Source organism: Protopterus annectens, chromosome 1.part2 (genome assembly GCF_019279795.1).
Source record: "Protopterus annectens isolate FY-2018-M chromosome 1.part2, PAN1.0, whole genome shotgun sequence".
NCBI lineage: Eukaryota > Metazoa > Chordata > Ceratodontiformes > Protopteridae > Protopterus > Protopterus annectens.
This window is the reverse complement of record NC_056727.1, coordinates 1244822227-1244840994: the sequence shown is the minus strand read 5'-3', so window position 1 is coordinate 1244840994 and position 18768 is coordinate 1244822227.

The following is an 18768-nucleotide window of genomic DNA, read 5'->3' as shown; positions in this document are numbered from 1 at the left end:
CCTTGGGATCTCCCCTTAGTACTGCAAGCTCTGGTTCCCCCCTCCCTTTGAACCAGTGACTATGGTTGAGTAGCAGTTGTCTTGAAAGACTACCTTTTTGGTGGCAATTACCTCAGCCAATAAAGTCTCAGAGATCCAAGCATGGTCTGTCAAGCCTCCTTATATGGTATTTCATAAAGATAGGGTCTCCCTGAAGACAAATCCATCATTCCTGCTGAAAGTGGCATCAAAGTCTAATATTAACCAGGTCATTAATCTTCCAGTTTTCTTTCAGAATTTTCAAAATAAAGGAGAGAAGAAGTTGCACTTGATGTCCACAGATGGCTGCGTTTCTATTTGCATAGAACAAAATCCTTTCATAAGTCTGATCAAACCCTTCTTTGAGAATCCTGTCTCTAAGGTTACTGTTGCTCGATGGATTTCAGAGTGCATTTTGTTGGCCTATCGAGCTAAAGGGCTATCTCAACTAGAGCATGTCCAGGCACATTCCACCAGGTCTGTTGCTACTTCTGCAGTCTTCTGGTCCAGGGTTTTCTTAGATATCTGTTCTGCTGCTACCTGGACATCATTGCACACATTTATTTCCCATTATAAATTGGACCTTGTTTTCAGGGGCAGAGTATCCTTCAGCTCAGCCATGCTCCAGAACTTACTTCCATGAGTATCACCCAGGGTTCTTGGGTAGCTGGGGACTCTGTCCCACAGGTTGAAAATCAAATGGAAACAACTTCAGATAAAAAAGTTATGTACTCACCATAATGTTCCATCTGAGTTGTTGTTTTTCATTTGTCTTCAACCATTCCTCCCTCCTTCCCCCTGCTTTGTGTGGGCTGTGTAGTAGACAGAATGGAAGAGGCATAGTCCCTCTATGTTTTGGCTAGTTTCTGTGTTAATGAGTCTTGTGAAGATGCCAGGTCTATAGGCATATGGTCTAGGTTGGGGTACTGCTGCTCTGCAACAAACTCGATCTGAGGGAAGGAGGGAAACAGGTGCATTAAGGGTAGGGGAGTATACGGCCAAGTTGGATTCATGCCAGATCTGGGTCCGACAGGTTGAAGATAAATGAAAAGCAACAACTCAGATGGAACGTTATGGTGAGTACATAACTTTTTTTTGCTGGCTTTTGAACAAGCCGCCTCTATCTCCCTAAAATTCTGTACTTGGAAACTGTTTTACTGATTGGTCTTACTGTTGCCAGAAGAGTTTCTGAGCTTCAGGCCTTTATAGCCACCCCTCCCTCCTTCCCTCATCTTCCATTAAGGATACAGTGTCTTTAAGGACTAATCTTTCTTCCATGCCCCAGGTGGTAAATGAGTTGTCTCTCAACCAAAGTTGTACATTTACCTACCTTTTCAAATCCACAGAACAGGGGTGAGAGGCTTATCCACTACCTAGATGTGCATAGACAATTTAATTCTACTTTGATGGGACTGAAGACATTAGGAAAATGGACCAACTATTTGTTTCCTTCAGGAAAGCAAGTTGGGCAACCCAGTCCCTAAATCATCTCCAACAGGATCTCAAAGTCCATCTCATTTTGTTGTTCTCACAATGTCAAGTCCATGACTTCACCTGTAAAAGCACACTCCAACAGAGCAGAATCCTTCTCTGGTGCCTTCTTCAAAGCCATTGATTCGAGAACCATTCCGGAGGTAGCTATCTGGTCCTCTGTACACACCTTCACATGACACTACAGAGTGGATGCCTTTTCTAGAGCAAGAACTTCCTTTGCCAATCCCAGAAGTATGGCTCTGGCAGACAGCTTTCCTGTCTCTGGTCCATCCACCCTATCTAACCTTTAAGCTTTGGGAATCACCCATAAGTACTGGAGTAGTGAAATGGAGATCTAAGGAAGGACATCGTACAATTGCCTAAGAACTTAACTATAACAGTATATGCCCTACTGATCACTGTTGCAAATGTTCATGTTTCACTGTTGCAGTCATCACATTTGGGTTATCCCTGCCAAGGGTATCCCTCGGCTGGCCCAAATACCAGAGGCTTAGTATTCCTGCGTCGGTTGCTGTCACTTCATTACTGACTTCAGGTTGTCAGTAGTATAAAGTAAGGCAGCTGACACTATTACATCAGTCTTTCTTGCCACAGAGCCCGAAGCAGAAGCAGTTCGCATGAGTGTCAGTCAGCTGCTACTTGCGTTTTGTCTACTGAATTCAAGCTGAAGTCTTCTAAAGCTAAGTACCCCATTGGGGATCCTTTTTTCATGTACTAACCAATGTTAGAAAAAGTTAACAATTGTCTTGCCTATGGAAAGCAAATACCACACCAAGACGTTTGTTCTTACTGCATCACTTGTTTAGGCCCAGACCACTATATCCCCCACTGTCACTTCTATGCTTTGTTCAACGGCAGAACTATCCATTGTCAGGCCCTTATTGTAGCTAGATATTTTCACTTATAGCCCTCGAAATCCGATATGGCTTCGGTAAGCCATCCGACTGCAGATCTTCCAAAAAAGCATAAAGCTAAAGACAGACAGACTGCACAGGTCCAAATCTACCGACGATGCTCCCGTCAAGCTAGTCGTCAGTTCTCTGGTCCTCAGTGAGGCGCTTTTGCAGCCCCTGATGCCCACTTCTATGGATTCGCAGGCCACTACCGAGACCCTTTCGGAGTCTGGTATGTCACATGACTTTTCGACTAAGGATCCTGCAGTCATCTCTACCTTGGATGGGTCCAGAACCACTGAGCAGGCACCGGCTTCCAAGGAAGTCCTTCGCACTACCATTTCTCGACACAGACAACTTTCGTGTCTACCATTCTTTTGAAAACGACCGAGTTTCTTAGGCCCAGGGTACAAACCACTCCCAAGAAACCGACCCAATCTCAGACACCTGCTTCCTTGCCTCAGATCCAAATGCTTAAGATGGCAGAAAACCTTATCATGCTGATCAGGGGAAGCCAAGCTACCCCTCCAAAAGGAAAAGAGATCTGTCTCCTATAGTTTTGTCTGAAGAAGAGTCAGATGACTCTGATACATCTGAATATGAAGACATGCAACCCCTCTATACTTATGAGGATTCTGATGCAGAGGATTCCATTCCTTCAGCCTCTCCCCCAGAGGAATTTTCCTTTGGGGAAACCCTTCATACCTTAAGGGAGCATTTCCACTGGGAGAGTCAGGACTACACTCAGTCTAAAAATAGACTCAGGGAATTCTTAGATCTTCCAAAGCACAGACCCTTGGGCATCCCTCCAGTCCTGGATGTTGTGGAAGATGTTTTCCTGGAATCCAGCTTGACTCCTGACACCCTCCCTCCTGCACCCAGAAAACCAGACAGGTACTACAGAGTCCCTGACTCACAAATTACTTTTTAAAACATCCTAATGAAGATCCTGAGGTAATTTCACAAGGGCCTATAGGGATTAAAGCAACCTCTGCTAAGAATCCCACCCCCTCAGACAGGGGTTCCCGAGCACAAGACAGATGGGTAAACAAGTATACACGTCGGCTACCCTTGCTACCAGGGCACTAAATTGTCAGTTCCAAATGCTAAAATTTCAGCAGCATACCCTGGAACTCCACAAACAAAAAATGTCTTCCTTTCCTGCTTGTGCAGAATCTAGAGAGTTACAAGAGTTAATGCATTCTGCAAGTCAGGTAACTAAACACACCTTGCACTGTGGTTTTGACACCCTAGAAGCTTCTTGCACCAGATCTGTCATCAGAAGGCATGCATGGCTTAAGGAACAGCCCTTGCCAGACCATGTCAAATCTAAATTGTCGGATGCCCCCTTGCACAAAGGCAACTTATTAGGCACTAAGGCAGAAGAGGTATTAAAAAAGATGGAAGAAAAAGCAAAATCTATGCAGACAGGAAAGGATTTCTTGCAGGTCCAGCCACCCAGGTTCATTAGGCATTGTCCCACCAAGCACTGGTCCTTTCCTGCTCCCACTAAGCCAGTTCAGGCCAGACCCCAGGGAACCAGACCCCACCGACAGCAGCCACAGGGAATGCAGAGATCTAAGCAGTGGACTACCTCCACTTCAAAACCAGAGAGTTCTAAGCCACCCCCTTATGGTAAGAACTCACAATGACTCACCTACCCCAACCCCTCCCTCTGCCCACCTTCACTTACCCCTAGGAGGAAAACTCTCCTTGCACGCAAGCACCTGGGCCACCATTACCAATGACCGCTGGGTTCTCAACATACTGTCCCAGGGACCAACCCCAAAAGGGCTCCCAGATCTTCCTCCAAACTAGTGGGCAGAGGTGCAAAAACAAGTCCTTTCCCTGCTCTCTATGAGGGCAGTAGAGCACATTCCTGCAGAACAGAAAGGCCAAGGTTTCTACTCCAGACTTTTTCTGGTACCCAGAAATGTGGGCACCTGGCATCCCATCCTCAATCTATCTATTCTAAACACCTTCCTGGTGATCCCAAAATTCAAAATACTCGCCCTTCAGCAGCTGCTACCCATGGTCTCCAAGGATGCTTGGCTGCCACCCTAGATTTAAAGGAGGCCTAACTCCACATTCCTATCAGGGGAAACATGCAGAAAATATTTCCGTTTCAGGGCAAGATCTCAACACTTTCAGTTCTCTGCACTTCCCTTTGACTTATCTACTGCTCCCAGAATTTCCACAAAATATCTGGCTCTGGCCATTGCCTTTTGCAAACAAAGGAATATCCAGATTTACCCATACTTAGATGACTGCCTAATCCAGGCAGACAGCCAGGAAAAGCTGCATAAGCACCTGGCTTTCATAAACTCCCTTCTAACCTCCCTAGGGTACACAATCAATGAAAAGAAATCCAAACTGATGCCCAGCCAAAGGATTATATTCCCGGGAGCAAGCCTGGACACAGGATCCCAGATGGCATTCCTTACACCAGAAAAGGAAATTTTCCTGACAGCCTACTTCTTTCAACTAGCCATCAGTCCCAGTTATTTGCAATGAAGATCCTGCAAGCTCTGGGTTTCATGGCATCTTGCATACTACTCATTCCATATGCCAGGCTGCATATGAGGAAACTTCAGTGGTACCTAAAAAGCCTTTGGTGTCAACACTCTCAAGACCTGGAGACTTTTATACCTATAATTCCTTGCCTCAGAAAAGATTTTCTTTGGTGGGCAACAGCATGCTCCACAACAAGGGACTACATTTCTCACCAACCCATGCCACCCAGACCCTCACCACAGACTCATCAGACCAAGCCTGGGGTGCACACCTGGATGGCAGGTTGCATACAGTGCCAATGGAGCCCACAGCAAATCCCTCTGCACATCAACCAATGATGGCTGTCCAGCACAAATTGATAGTTTTCAAGCCCCTTCTCTCCCCAGAGGCTCTCCTCATCAAAACAGACAACACCACTGTGATGTGGTAGATCAAAAAGCAGGGAGGAACTCACTCCTACCCCCTATGCAAGCTGGCCATGACCCTTTGGCACACAGCCTCTGCCATGCAACTCCACCTGTTAGCACAATTCCTACCAGGATCTCTCAACTCTCTGGCAGACCAATTAAGCAGAAATCTTCTGAACCCCCATGAGTGGCAGCTCATCAGAAGAACTTTCACCCTAATAACTCAGAAATGGGGCACCCCAAGGGTTGACCTCTTTGCCTCCCACACCAACCATCAGCTCAGCAAATTCTGCACCAGGGAGCATTACTGCATGGCTTGGAAAGTGGATGCCCTGTACTTCCCCTGGATCAATCTATCGGTCTATGCCTTTCCTCTACTTCCTCTCATCCCCAGGGTACTACTCAAAATAAGGGGGGAAAACCAAGGACAATTCTTATAGCTCCAGACTGGCCTCACCAGCACTGGTACCCCTTGCTGCACAGCCTGTCCCCACTGCCACCATGGCATCTTTCTCAGATTCTAAACCTCCTGACCCAGAGGGAAGGGGAATTCATGCATCCCCAATTACAGACCCTCAATTTTGCAGCTTAGCTTATTCCCTAAACCATGCTCAATCTGCCAATCTCAGCAAACAGGTTCTAGATGTTATACATATGGCCAGATGCCCTAGCACTAGATAGTCTTATGTGGACAAATGGAAAAGGTTCTGCACCTGGATTCAAGCTCAGGGAGCCAATGTGGCACAGCCCTCCCTCCCTCTTATCCTGGATTACTTACTAATTCATGCCTCTGCTATCTCTGCTCATTTTCCCAAGAGCAGCCTGTTTTCTCACACCCTTTGATCAAACTGTTTCTAAGAGGGGCTAGCAACTTGAGGCCATCCAGAAGAGTACCAACCGCAGCTTGGGACCTTAACTTTGTGTTGGAAAAGCTCACCCTGCCCCCCTTCGAACCAGCCTCCTCTGCAGAGCTAAAATTTCTCTCCTAGAAGAGAGTTTTCCTTCTGCCCATCACTTCAGCCAGAAGAGTCTCTGAGCTGCAAGCACTCATGGCTGTGGAACCCTTCATCATCTTCCATGCTGACAGGGTATCCCTCAGGACTAACCCGTCCTTCATGCACAAGGTGGTGACCAGTGTGGCTCTCAACCAAATCCATTCACTTGCCCACCTTTTTTCCTAATCCCCAGAACAAGGGGGAAAGGATCCTGCACTCTCTAGATGTGCACAGACATCTCAGATTCTATCTAGACAGGACTAAATTCTTCAGTAAGTCTGAACAATTGCTGATTAGCTTTGCTACCGGGACAGAAGGCAAAGCCATCTCCAAACAAACCATTTCCAAATGGATAGCGCACTGCATCCATTTCTGCTACAAACATGGAAAGCCTTCCCCCATGGTGGTCAGGACTCACTCCACCAGAGCAGCCTCCACCTCTGCAGCTTTCCTCAGAGGAGTCCCCACCAGGGACATCCTGGAGGCTGCCACCTGGACATCTGTTCACACTTTTACCAAACACTACCACCTGCCTCTCTCCTTCAAATCTAGGGCAGAGTTTGCCTCTGCAATCTTGCAGCATCCTGTCCAGCCCCTAGTTTCCTTGACTGCCTCCACCCTTTTCCTCAGCTTTGGGAATCGATCCAAATGTGATGACTGCAACAGTGAAACATGAAGAACATAGTACAGTTGTGTACACTTACATAAATGTAGATGTTCGAGTGTATTCACTGTTGCAGTCTGGGTTTCCCTCCCTCCATCCCCCCTCTCTTCTCCTTCCTTACAAGGGACTTATTGGTATTTACTTTCTGCTGGTGGGGTCTTTCACCAGAACCTGTCTCCTACTTGGGGGCTCCTGACAGGTTAGGGCAAGAAAAACTGATGTAATGGCGTTGGCTGTCTTACTTTTTACTACTGATGACCTGACATCAGTACTGAAGCAACAGCAACCATCGCAGAAATACTAAGCCTCTGGCATTCAGACCGGCCATGGGCTACCCTGGCAGGGATAACCCAAATGTGATTACTGCAACAATGAATACACTCTAACATCTACATTTGTGGTAAGTGTACTGTACTTTTTCCATCCCTCCTTCCTGCCTCTTGCTGTTTGTACTTCTCTCTAAGCACCCTGTAGACTGAGGGGAGTAGTTTTCACTTCCTTTCAGCGGACTTCATTTCTCATTGCTCTATTTACTTAGACGACTTCTGGCTCTAGATTGTTTGTGAATCTTGTGTTGCTTCTGCATCTACTTATGCATCACTACAGCCATGGGGTGAGATTATATACCAGAAGTGCAAGTATATAGAAGGTTTTTGGCTTTGGTGTGCCAGCTGGATGTCAGGTTACCTCTGTGAGATAACCCATCAGTATTTGAGTTCTGCAACAGTGATAAGTAGAACATCTACTGTCATGGTAAGTTCTTACAGAGCTGTATTTTCAGGATTGTACCGTTTGGTTTCAGTGTCTGTCCCCAGGGTATTCACTAAGTACATGTCTATAGTACTAGCTCCTGTTTGTGTGTGTCACTGTTGTAGGAGGAATCAAACATTTGTCTGGAGTTTTGGGACAAAACCTTTCCCCTATACCTCAAGAACTAAACCAGCAAGATAATGGAGATGATTCTGCCAATGGGGATGACTGTGGTTAGGGATACAGATGATAGACAAGGGAAGGCTAGAATTTATTGGAGAAAACTGGCAAAGGAACCAAGATATTGGGAGCAAATAACTAGAATGGGAAAGATAATAGAATGGGAAGAGGCTAAGAGTTTACTTGGACTGCAGGTTAAAGATTGCCTTCCCTATTAAGGAATGATGTCAGAGTATAGGCAAAGAGAAAGAAATAGGGGCTCCTAAATGAAAGACCAGCACTGGTAGAGTTTTTAATAGAATCTAGAACAGAAGTGACCATTAAAGGAATAATTAGAAGAGCATATAAAATATTGCATGATTATAAGAATCAGAGGAGCTTGGAAAGGATTGAGAAGAGAGATTGGATAAGCAAATAAGCAATTCACAGAGAGACAGTGGGGGGTACATCTCCTAAATATGCAGCAAAGTCTAGAAGATTTAGGATTTTTGCCTAGAAGTGTTTACATAAGTATTTTTATACCCCAAAAAGACTTCAAAGAATTTTTCCTCAGGTGGATAGCAAATGTGGGAGGTGTAATGGGCAAGAAAGAAGTGGCAGGGAGCATATTTTCTGGGAGTGTAATAAGCTGGCAGACTTTAGGGATTATCTGCAAACCACTCTGACAGAGTTGCTGGTGGGTGAGCGGATTGGATTGACTGGGGAGATGTTTTTTTTTTCTTTTGAGCTGTGATACAGAATCAGAATTACCTACACATAGTAAAGCCTTGCTGAGTCTAATTATGGTGGCTGCCAGAAAAGCAATTACTAGAAAATGGAAATCAAAGTCTAAACCAACTTTATTAGAAGTAGTGAATATAGTAACAGCGATAAAACTAGAATTGGGATCTTTAGAATAGGGACAAAGGAAACTACATAGAAAAAAATGGGAATTATGGGAACAATATATGCAGTGAGGGAACAAGGTTTAAGAGGCAGGATTTGAATGAGCCATATAATGTTTAGGTGACAATAACGGGATACATGATGTATAATGTTTGCATCTACAGTTGTTTCAGTGGTGTCTGATTTATAATGTTTACAACTGAAGTGGTGTCAATGTTTGTTTTTCATTTGTATAAATGTAAGCTCACCTATGTTATACACGATAACTTAATAAAGATGTTTAATGAAAAAAAAAAAAACTTCCCCCTATTGCATTACTCTTCTGTAGGACATTTTCACATAGTGGTATAAACTTGGAAGTAGAGTCTACCATCTACGTTTTTTTCTTGCAGTACAAGTCATATCAGATGTTTGTTTAGCTTGGCAGGCCAGGCAACAAGCAAGAAAGAGGAGCCAGACAAGTACTCCTGGGAGAATTTTCTTATTAGTTGTGATCTGATGTTGAGCACAGAGGTCTAGAACACCTTAGTTTACATTTTGCTTTGGAGGACTAAAATATGCTTGTAAGGGTCAACTTCTAAGGACAAACTGTATATGTTTTGGCTTTCATCACTTATTTCTTGGAATTTAAGCTGGCTTCTGCTTAAACTGTTCAGTTCCTTTGGAATAATAGTGAACCTTTCAAAATATCACTTTCAGTTCATAGGATGTATGTCAGATATGCACTTATCTGTGCTGACTTTTTTTGTCAGAGGACAGGATACTTTTCCCTTGAGAAAATGGTTGCTTTTATTCTGCCAGCGTAGTCTCTTCCTGAAGAAACTTAGCTTTAGGCAGCCTCAATTTAAGATCCAACTTAGCTGATTTCACACAAGGGTTCTTGCAATGGAATTAACATTTTGACCTTCACTCCTTTCCGGTCTAAATTTCCAGAACTTGTCAAATATATCTCTTTTGAAGACTGGATGCTGCAAGCTTTCAGCTGGGGAACCACTTCAGATACTTCAGGCCACATTCATCCTGGCTGGCTGCTCTTTGCGGGGGGTGTCACTTAAGGAAGCAGATTCTTCTGGGTGCCTGCTCATCTTGGCAGACTCATTTTCACACCAATGTTCTACTGATAAGAGCCGGTGGCCTTTAAAGTCTTCCTTCTTTGTACAGTCATTGCCATCTAGTTGAGCAATGTGTTAGTTGTCTGGTATCTGTAAACTGTGGGAAGTGTCTTCCTATCTGCTTTGCTAAGAAATAGTGGAAGTGTGGTTGACAGTCAACTCACTAGTCTCGTAAAAATTCACATACTAGTATTAAGCCACCTCTCTGATTGTGTCACTGTCACTTCACAAGTGATTGAGCTTTTCAGTGACCAGAAGGATTTTTTTTGTCCAAGAAGAACCTATTTCAGCTATATCCCTAGAATTGTAAAAGGATGGGTTTACATAAAAACATACCTCTGAAACTTGAACTGTAAAAAAATTGGGGCAAGTAGTTAAAAAGGTTAGCGCCCTATCAAAAGTTAAGGAAGGAAAAAAAAGGACTTGAGAATTTAAAACAGTCGTGCAGGTCTGTATACTAGCTGCTTGCTATTATTGCTACATTCCAGTGAACTGGGAACACAGTGTTAGCTTTAAGGGTTTTCTAGTATTGTGCTAACAGGAGCAATAGCATGGTGCAACTAGAAAAAGTGACCAGGAGTACAGCTTGCCTGTACAGTACATGGACCAATAGTACAGTACACAATTAAAAATGTCAGTGGTATGGTGCTGTTTTATTCAATGAACCAGCAGTACAGTGCAACTAGAAAAAAGTGCCAACTGTCTGTGTTATTAGGCCATTTACTTGTTGCACCATACTGTTGGTTTATTATTCAATAGACCGATACGATAGGCAGGTAGACACCTACTGTAGTATTTGTCTAGTTTTCTAGCTGCAAAACCAAAGCAGAGAGTAGTTAGAAGCCTGTAGTGATTTTCCTGATTCTGTTTTGACTTTGAGCTTCCCATTTATTGTCCCTAGAATTGAGCCAATGAAAAAGCAAAACATGGAGCTATGAAAGAACACAGAAGTAGTGGAACAAATTTTAAAAGTTGGGCTAAATTCATAACACTTCTCCAAATGTGGGGTGGTTAAGAGGTATGAAGTATTCTAAACGTTAAAGAAATGCAGTCTGTACATAAAATGCAAAATCATTAAACATATGTACAGATTTACAAACTAGAAATACTTTAAATTATTCTGCATTGTTCTTACCATCTTAGTAAGAGAACAGGTTAGTAAGGGCACAATGTAAGTGAGAAATTGTTAGTATCAAATGTTCAGGGGATGTTGCAGGGTTAGCAGATAAAGTGGAATATGTACAGAGTTACATGTTGAAGGTATGTGCTGTTGAAGTTTGTTATAGGTGGATGTTTGTAGCTGGTGCAGGGATCTCTGTTTTGTAGGTTAATATTTTGCATCTAGGGCACTCCGGTATACAGTCTGTCTCACACTGTCAGATGCTGAGTATCTCAACGTTTTCTAAGATTTGGGGATAGCCAAGTGATGCCTTTGCTTACAAATGGCCAGCTGGGCTCCTGTACATTTTTTCCTTTCCTCAAATGACAAAATTCCTCTACCTATGTCTCAAAAACTGAAGTCATTTTGATATCTCCCTTCAGATTCCTTTCTTCTTCAGACATTGCTACATCTGTAACACTTCCAGATATTGCTGGCTCAAACTTTATCCAAATCCTGCCCAGATTTGTACTGTGTAAAGCTGATGGCCTGGCTTCTCCAAGTTCTATTGATAATGATTTTATTGATTACTTGAAATCCTGTCTTTATCCCTTTGCTGAAAAAAAAAACTTGCTGTTAGGGCCTTTAACAAAGGTATAGCTTGCTTTAGAGCCTTTCTTACTGTGATCCTCCTATTTATCTGAACCATTTGATTCTTGGCTTTGCTCTTCCATTAATTCACAGTGTTCCTTCAGGACTAAGCTGTTTCTCTTACTTTTGTCAATGTCCAAGTCTTTTTACATGATGCCTTTTACTTCAGGCCACCTGTTTGAGACAGTGTCCCTCTTTGAAGACACTAACTACATGCTCAAAGATCACTCTCTCACAGTATGAACCAGCTAGATAAGCATAAATAAAACTTATTTTGAAGTGCACTTTTTGTAGAGCGTTGCATGAACCAAAGGGATTTTAAAGCCACAGCTGCTTTCTATCAGGCCTCACTGTCTTGCCTTTTGCAAGGAGAGGGTGGCACTTGTGACAAGCCCATTCTTCAAGCCAAAGGTCATCATAGAATATGGTTTGAAATGGTATATCTGCATGTATTTTTTTCCAGAGTATTCTAATCATGGTGACGGTCTCCCCATTGTATAGATACTTTTCCTCAGTTGCCTTTTTCTGCAGCATCACTGTTAATGACATATGAATAGCTGTAGCCGCTTTTCCTTGAACACCTCCAAGATGGATATCATCTCCATTGGCATTTTCCAATAATGGTGGTCACATAAGAAGGTTTAACTGTTGATTCTGGTCCTAGTGATTACAGATAATTGACCTATTTACAAGTAAAGTTGTATACTTACCAAAACAAACAAAATATCCATATCTCTGAAGAGCAGTAGCTGAGGTGTAGAGTTAAAAAAAAAATAGTATTGTGCCTCGGCCACAGCAACCCTGGAGTAAAGTATTTGCTGGAAGGACTGCATCTGATAGCAATAGTGCATTAAAAACATCTAAGAGTTTTGAAGCAAAGTGAATCGGGTAGTAGTAGTAGCAAAAAGAATGTTGGTGTGTATCTTCGGTGGGAAAAATTCCAGAAGCAAAGAATTAATGCTTCCACCCTGCATGGTCTTGATCCGACCAAACTTTAAATAGTGCATGCAGTTCTGGTGGCTGTATAAGAAGAAATGTAGGGCTGCTGTAAGGAAGTCAAGGAAAACTGTAAGGAAGATCCATGAGACAGAAGGGAAGGAACGTGAAAGGATAAAGGCACTAGATGTATTCTCAGAGGTCATAAGAGATGGGGAGGGAGTAGAATATAGTAGTAGTGTATGTGATCATGTCAGGGAGATGAGATTCTGAACAAGAACGTATGGGGAAGAAAGGAGAACAGGCAGCAGATTTTATGGACTTTACTCTGTGCATCTCTCAAAGTACTTTCTCATAGAGAGGGTTGAGGATCTATGAAATGAACTACCAGAATGGAAGGTGGGCAGGGAATTTACAGAAGTATTCAAGAGGCAAGGGACATATTAAAAAAGGATGAAGTAGAACTAGAATAGTAAGGTCCTCAAAATGGTAGACTGGATAGTCTTATCTTCTGGCATCAAGCAAGTGCAAAATTGTAAACATTTCCTCCATGTATTATCTGCAGTGTCTTCTCTCTTCCTTTCCCTTTTTCTTCCCCAAGCTTAACACTACAGTACAAAGAACGAACAAATGTAAGATGAGTGATACATGATTGAAAAAGGAGATGGGTTCTAGGCAGCATGGGAAAGTTTTTTTTTTCTCTCCCCCCCCCCCTTCTGAGCAGTAATGATACAAGAAGCATCTGACCAGGTGGTTACGCAAGATGATGTGCCATTATTTTTTACAAATATATTATGGTAAATGCAAGACTGACTGCTTTTTTTTCCCCGTGCATGCCTATATCCAGCCATCAAGTCATACTATATTTAAGATTGCTAGTCATTTCTGATAAAATCTTCTAAGTTGCTTGCATTGCTTACTGAATAATTAAAAAGAGCAAACAGGCCCGCAGAATGGAGTGTGATGAGTGGTTGTAAATGTGGGCATGTATAAGGAATCTAGCATGTTGAATCTTGCACTGAAAATGTGGTGATTAATCTTTACTGCAGTCTTCAGTAAAGATTTGTAGTGACACCGTGCTGTTCTACAGTGCTTTTATGCCAGATGTGGTGTCAAACTTTGTATGTCCATGTCATAGTAATTTTATTTTCCAGATGGCTGTTCATTTCCACAATACTTTATTTTTATTGCTGCTTCTCCTGAAAGTGTTTTGTTTGGTTGTCTGTGAATACATAATGTTTGCACTGTTCATTATAGCACAGCATACATGACTGTTTGCAGTGGACCACTATAAAGCACAATTTTTAAACATTGTGTAGTCTGTACTGCTTACTTTCTTCAAAAATGTAACTGTGAACCATTTTTGTTTAGTTTGATATGTATTCTCTTAAGCTTGTAAGTATGGGTGAATGAATATTAGCAACATTTGCTGTTCAGTTATCTAAGAGGATGCAGCTCAATTTTGTTCACATAACTTGCAGTTTAGTAATTGTTTAATTTTCCCTTCTCATATACTTTTTACTGAGTGCCTCCTAATTACAAGTATATCTGCCCTGGACTATTGGATGGATTAAATGGTGCACTCATAGCACAGAATGAAAGTGAATATTGTGGAAATCACCGCAAGGACTGCAGGATGAGGATTGTTAGCAGGTCTCGAATGTAATAGTCTAGACTGTTACCAGTTTTAAGTGCTTTATGTGAGCTGTGATTAGAAGTACAAGTACTGGGATCTTTTTGCATGACAGTGCAGTTATTGAAGTTCCAGTGCAAGGCAGCGACTTCCATGTATGTATTTGAAGCCTGTGTAGAACATCGATGGGGATTTGGTGCCATTGGGAAGGTGAGTAGGTACTTTTGCAATGCACTTTGGCAATAGGTGTGCAGAAACTATTGGACTGTTGGTGTGGGCAGATTATCCTCTAAATGAGTGTTGTGTGCTTTCTGCGCAGTCATGGTCAGGTTTCTGTTTGGTTCACATCTAGACCAAGAGAGGTCATTGTGCCCCTCTACTCATCGCTCATCAGGCCTATAATTGAGTACAATGCCCCATTTGGGATGTACCTTACCCGACACCTGCAACAGCTGGAGAGACCTCAAAAATACCTCACCAAGAGGATCGTGGGCTTCAAACAGATGCCCTATGCAGCTTGACTAAAGAAACTCCAGCTCTACTCAGTTGCTTACCGCCTACTCAGAGGTGATCTCTGCCTGACATACAAGGCCATGTCTAACCGGGAATTGTTGGACATGCTCCACCTCAAGAAAACCAGATCCATTAGAGCTACACACTCCGGGGATTTAAACCTTAGCATAACAATAAATAGAACATGCTGGAGGGATAGATTCATATCCCAACGGCTTCCCGCGCTCTGGAATAGAATCCCAGTCTATGTTAGGCAGAGCCCCTCGCTGACCCTCTTCAAGAGAAATCTTGATGAGTGGATGGGAAATCGTAAATTTGCTCCTGGAATCACTTATATGGCCCTGCTGGACAGAGGCTCAGGAATCTAGTCTAAAAGGGAGGCGAAAGCCAACACATTCTGGCTAGGCTTATAAATGACCTAGGGCAGACAGCCTAAGTAGTACCTACCTATAAACCTATGAAACCAGAGTTTGTTCTTGAGCAGATTGAACAGTGTGACTTATAGAGTTTGATTACGTGTCACAAGATGAAGCTGTAAACTTAATTTAATGAATGGGTGGACAATTTTGCTTCTGGCAAGTTTTTTTTGAGGGTTGCAAGTCAGTTGTGCTGTAGATATTTAACAGAAGTGAGTGAATTCTTGTTGACATGGCCGAATTTGTGAAGTACTTTGGAGGCCGTCACTTTAGGTGGCCTTTGTTGCATATAAACAGCTTAAGAAAACATAGTTGAGGTAGAATAGAACAGGAGAAGAGACCAGACCACAGCTGATAAAATTATACACAAATTTATTCCAGTAGTAAAAAAGTGAGCACTTTCACAGCCAGAGCTGCTTCATCAGACAAAAACTCATTGCATTTCCTGTTATTTAAACTCATGCAATCCAATCATAGGCCAACATCAATTAAGAATTAATCACTCAAAAATTTTTTTCAATCAAGTGTAAGGTAATGCAGGTATACGCAATTAGAATACAAAAATATATACTACAAGAACACTAGGGGTTGAGAGGGTGGCCTAATGGTTAAGGTGTTTGCCTTACAAACGCAAGGTGCAAGGTTTGAGTCTCACAAGGGATAATTGGCTAAGCTCAAAATGCCTTACAAGGGCAGTTAGCTTAGTACTAATTTATGAACCTATAAGCTACAAAGAATTACTACAAAAGATAAAATGCCATATGTCTAAATATTTGTATATATATATATATATATATATATATATATATGTATATAAGTATATACAATATATATTGTAGCTGAATGCATCTTTTAAGCGGTCTATTAGCTAGCACAGATTTAATAGACAGCTTATCATTTAGACCCTTGCCCATTGTTGCTCTCATTCTGATGATCTACTCTAGTTCCTTATTTTCAACTCTATTTCTGATAGCACCTCATCTATTCCCTATCCATACTTTCTCCACAACCATAAATTTAAATGTATGTAATGGATCTGTAGCCAAGATGTGTCTTCCTAGTGCATTAGTGGAAGTTTCCCTACGGATATCGTATAGATGCTCTCTAATGCGATCACGTAGTCTATGTGTGGTCATACCTATATAGAATGCCTGGCACATAACACAGTAGGCCAGGTATACTATATTGGTAGCATTACAATCAGCTGCTAGACCAAAGGTCAGATGTTTTCCAGTATCTGGATGTAGAAAGGTTTCCTTGCTGTCCAATGAGTTACAGAAGTTGCACCTTCCACATGGGAAGGTTCCATGACTGTGAGTGATAGCAGACACAGAGTGTGCATCCATATACTGTGGACCACATAGTAGTCTTTTAAAGGACAACAATGGAATATTAAAGCAGATTGCTCAACCTGCTGTCTCTTTTAGTCCCTGTTCGTTGATACAGCAGTGAAAAATCACCTATGCAGCTTTAAAAACTAATCCACTCAACCGTTTCCCCTGTTAGGCTTCCTACCTTTCTGTACTGTTTTACTTTCACTTTTAAAACCAAGTTGAAAAACCTCTAGCTGGCTCTGAAATTATGTCACATCTGCCAGAGCGCTTGCTCTAGCTACCGGGATGTTTCCTCCCCCAAAATGATGTAATCCCCGCCTGATTTGCATTCTGTATCCCGCGGTGGTGGTGCTGCAGTAGCGTTGTCATCTCACAGTAAGATGATGTCCAGTTTGATTCTCAGCTAGAGAGTCCTCTGCATGGAGACATGCATGAATGGGCGTACCTTCGTTGAAGGTTGTGTGTCAGGCCTGGCAAGCCGGTACGTAAAAATCAACTGCCAATCATTAGCGGACCGGAGTTCCGCTGTGGCGACCCCTAACTGGGAAAAGCCAAAAGACACAAACAAACATAGAAGAGCCAGTGGACCTCCCACATTGTGATGTCAGAGCTGCCTTGCCCAGCCCACTCTTAACCTAGCAAAAATGTCAAACTATAATCTCACTTTTCTGAAGAGCTGTACCGATATGTGACAAAGTACTGGCAGAAGCACAGTAACAGCTGCAAAAACTAAGAGCATAAATTTGCGATGACCATGTGTAGACATCAATTGCATATTTTTACATAAGAAGCAGATGTCTGTCACAATTAATCAACAACACTACATCAGATTACAAGAAGTATGCAGTACCGTAAATTTTCTTAAACTACCGCTTAAAAAAGCATGTAGGTGCTGCCATGCAAGTCTTTGAAATATTTTGTGTTTATAGTGCATTTGTTAGCTATTTAACCAAACAGGAAGGAAAAATAAATGGGAGTTTGATGCTTTGCAAAACAGTGATTATTCCCAGTGCTATGGAGCTTGGTTCTAAATTTGACAGGAGGAGTGCAACAAAAAATAAATTCTCCCACTGTAAGGAAGGAAAGGCTGACAAGAAAACAGTACATTAGTCTGGTCACCTGCTGTGAGCCATCAATCACATGCAGATAATGGATCAAATTACCCTTAGCTCTTTGACAGCTAGGGGAAGGTAGGTGTGAAGGGGAGGGGGAGATACCTTGAAGAATTAGATTTCAGCCTTCACAAAAGAAATCAAGTTAGCATTTCTAAGAAGAAAGAGCAATAAAATGCACTTTTCAGTTCTGTTCTGTAGCATTTGCACTGCTTGTGTTTGAAGTAGTCATTGAAAAAGGATAACATTTTAACCAAATGTAGGTGACTATAACACAGCAGTGAATGCCTGTAAAGTCAATAGACTGACAGGAGCTTTAGGGAAAATGTGGCAGATCTGATGCAATTTTTTGGAGACAGACAATGCATTCTGGGATACTTAGAGGCAGACTAAACAGTCAGAATTATTTCAAGATGCCAGACCCCATGTGGTCAGAGTCAGAAATTGTGTATAAAAATATCTAAAAAGCTCTAAATAGTCCCAGAGTGGTGTTAAAATGTAGGAAACACCAAACCATGATTAAATAAATATTTTTTTGAGTCTGTGGGGGCAGTTGTCCTTTAAGTGATTTCTGGTTCTTAAAAGCATACCTGTGTTTATCGCCCACTAAATTCCTAACTCTGTCATCTATACACAAGATATTCCAATTCTTGTCATATACCCCTTGCAGTAATCAGATATTACTTGAATAAGTTACAGGAATTCTCATAACTTTATTCTTCTGAGATTTTTGTCCATCCAGGGGGGAAGATTCAGAGAAGTATGGTTTGCTTTCCCTATTCCTAGAGGAAGCCACCAGTGAATGTAGTAGGATATACCTCTTTCTCAGTAAATTTCCTTTCTGATCCATGTAATTCTTTCCTAAAAGTATCATCCTCTGCTGTCAACCTTGAAACTCTCAGAGCTTGTCCTTTTACTGCATTTTTAAACACATGCTGTGGATGCATGCTCCGCCTATGTACATAAGTGTTCTTGTGACATTCTTTTTGGAAAACTTCCATAAAAAACTCCCCTGTGTCTCTCCTCTTAATATAAACATCTAAAAATTCAATAGATGTAGGTGAGCTCTTAGCAGTAAATTTCAAAAAACTAGTACTGTTAATGTCTGCAAGAAAAGAGTTGAACATATCCATCCCTCCTTCCCATAAAAGGAAGAGGTCAT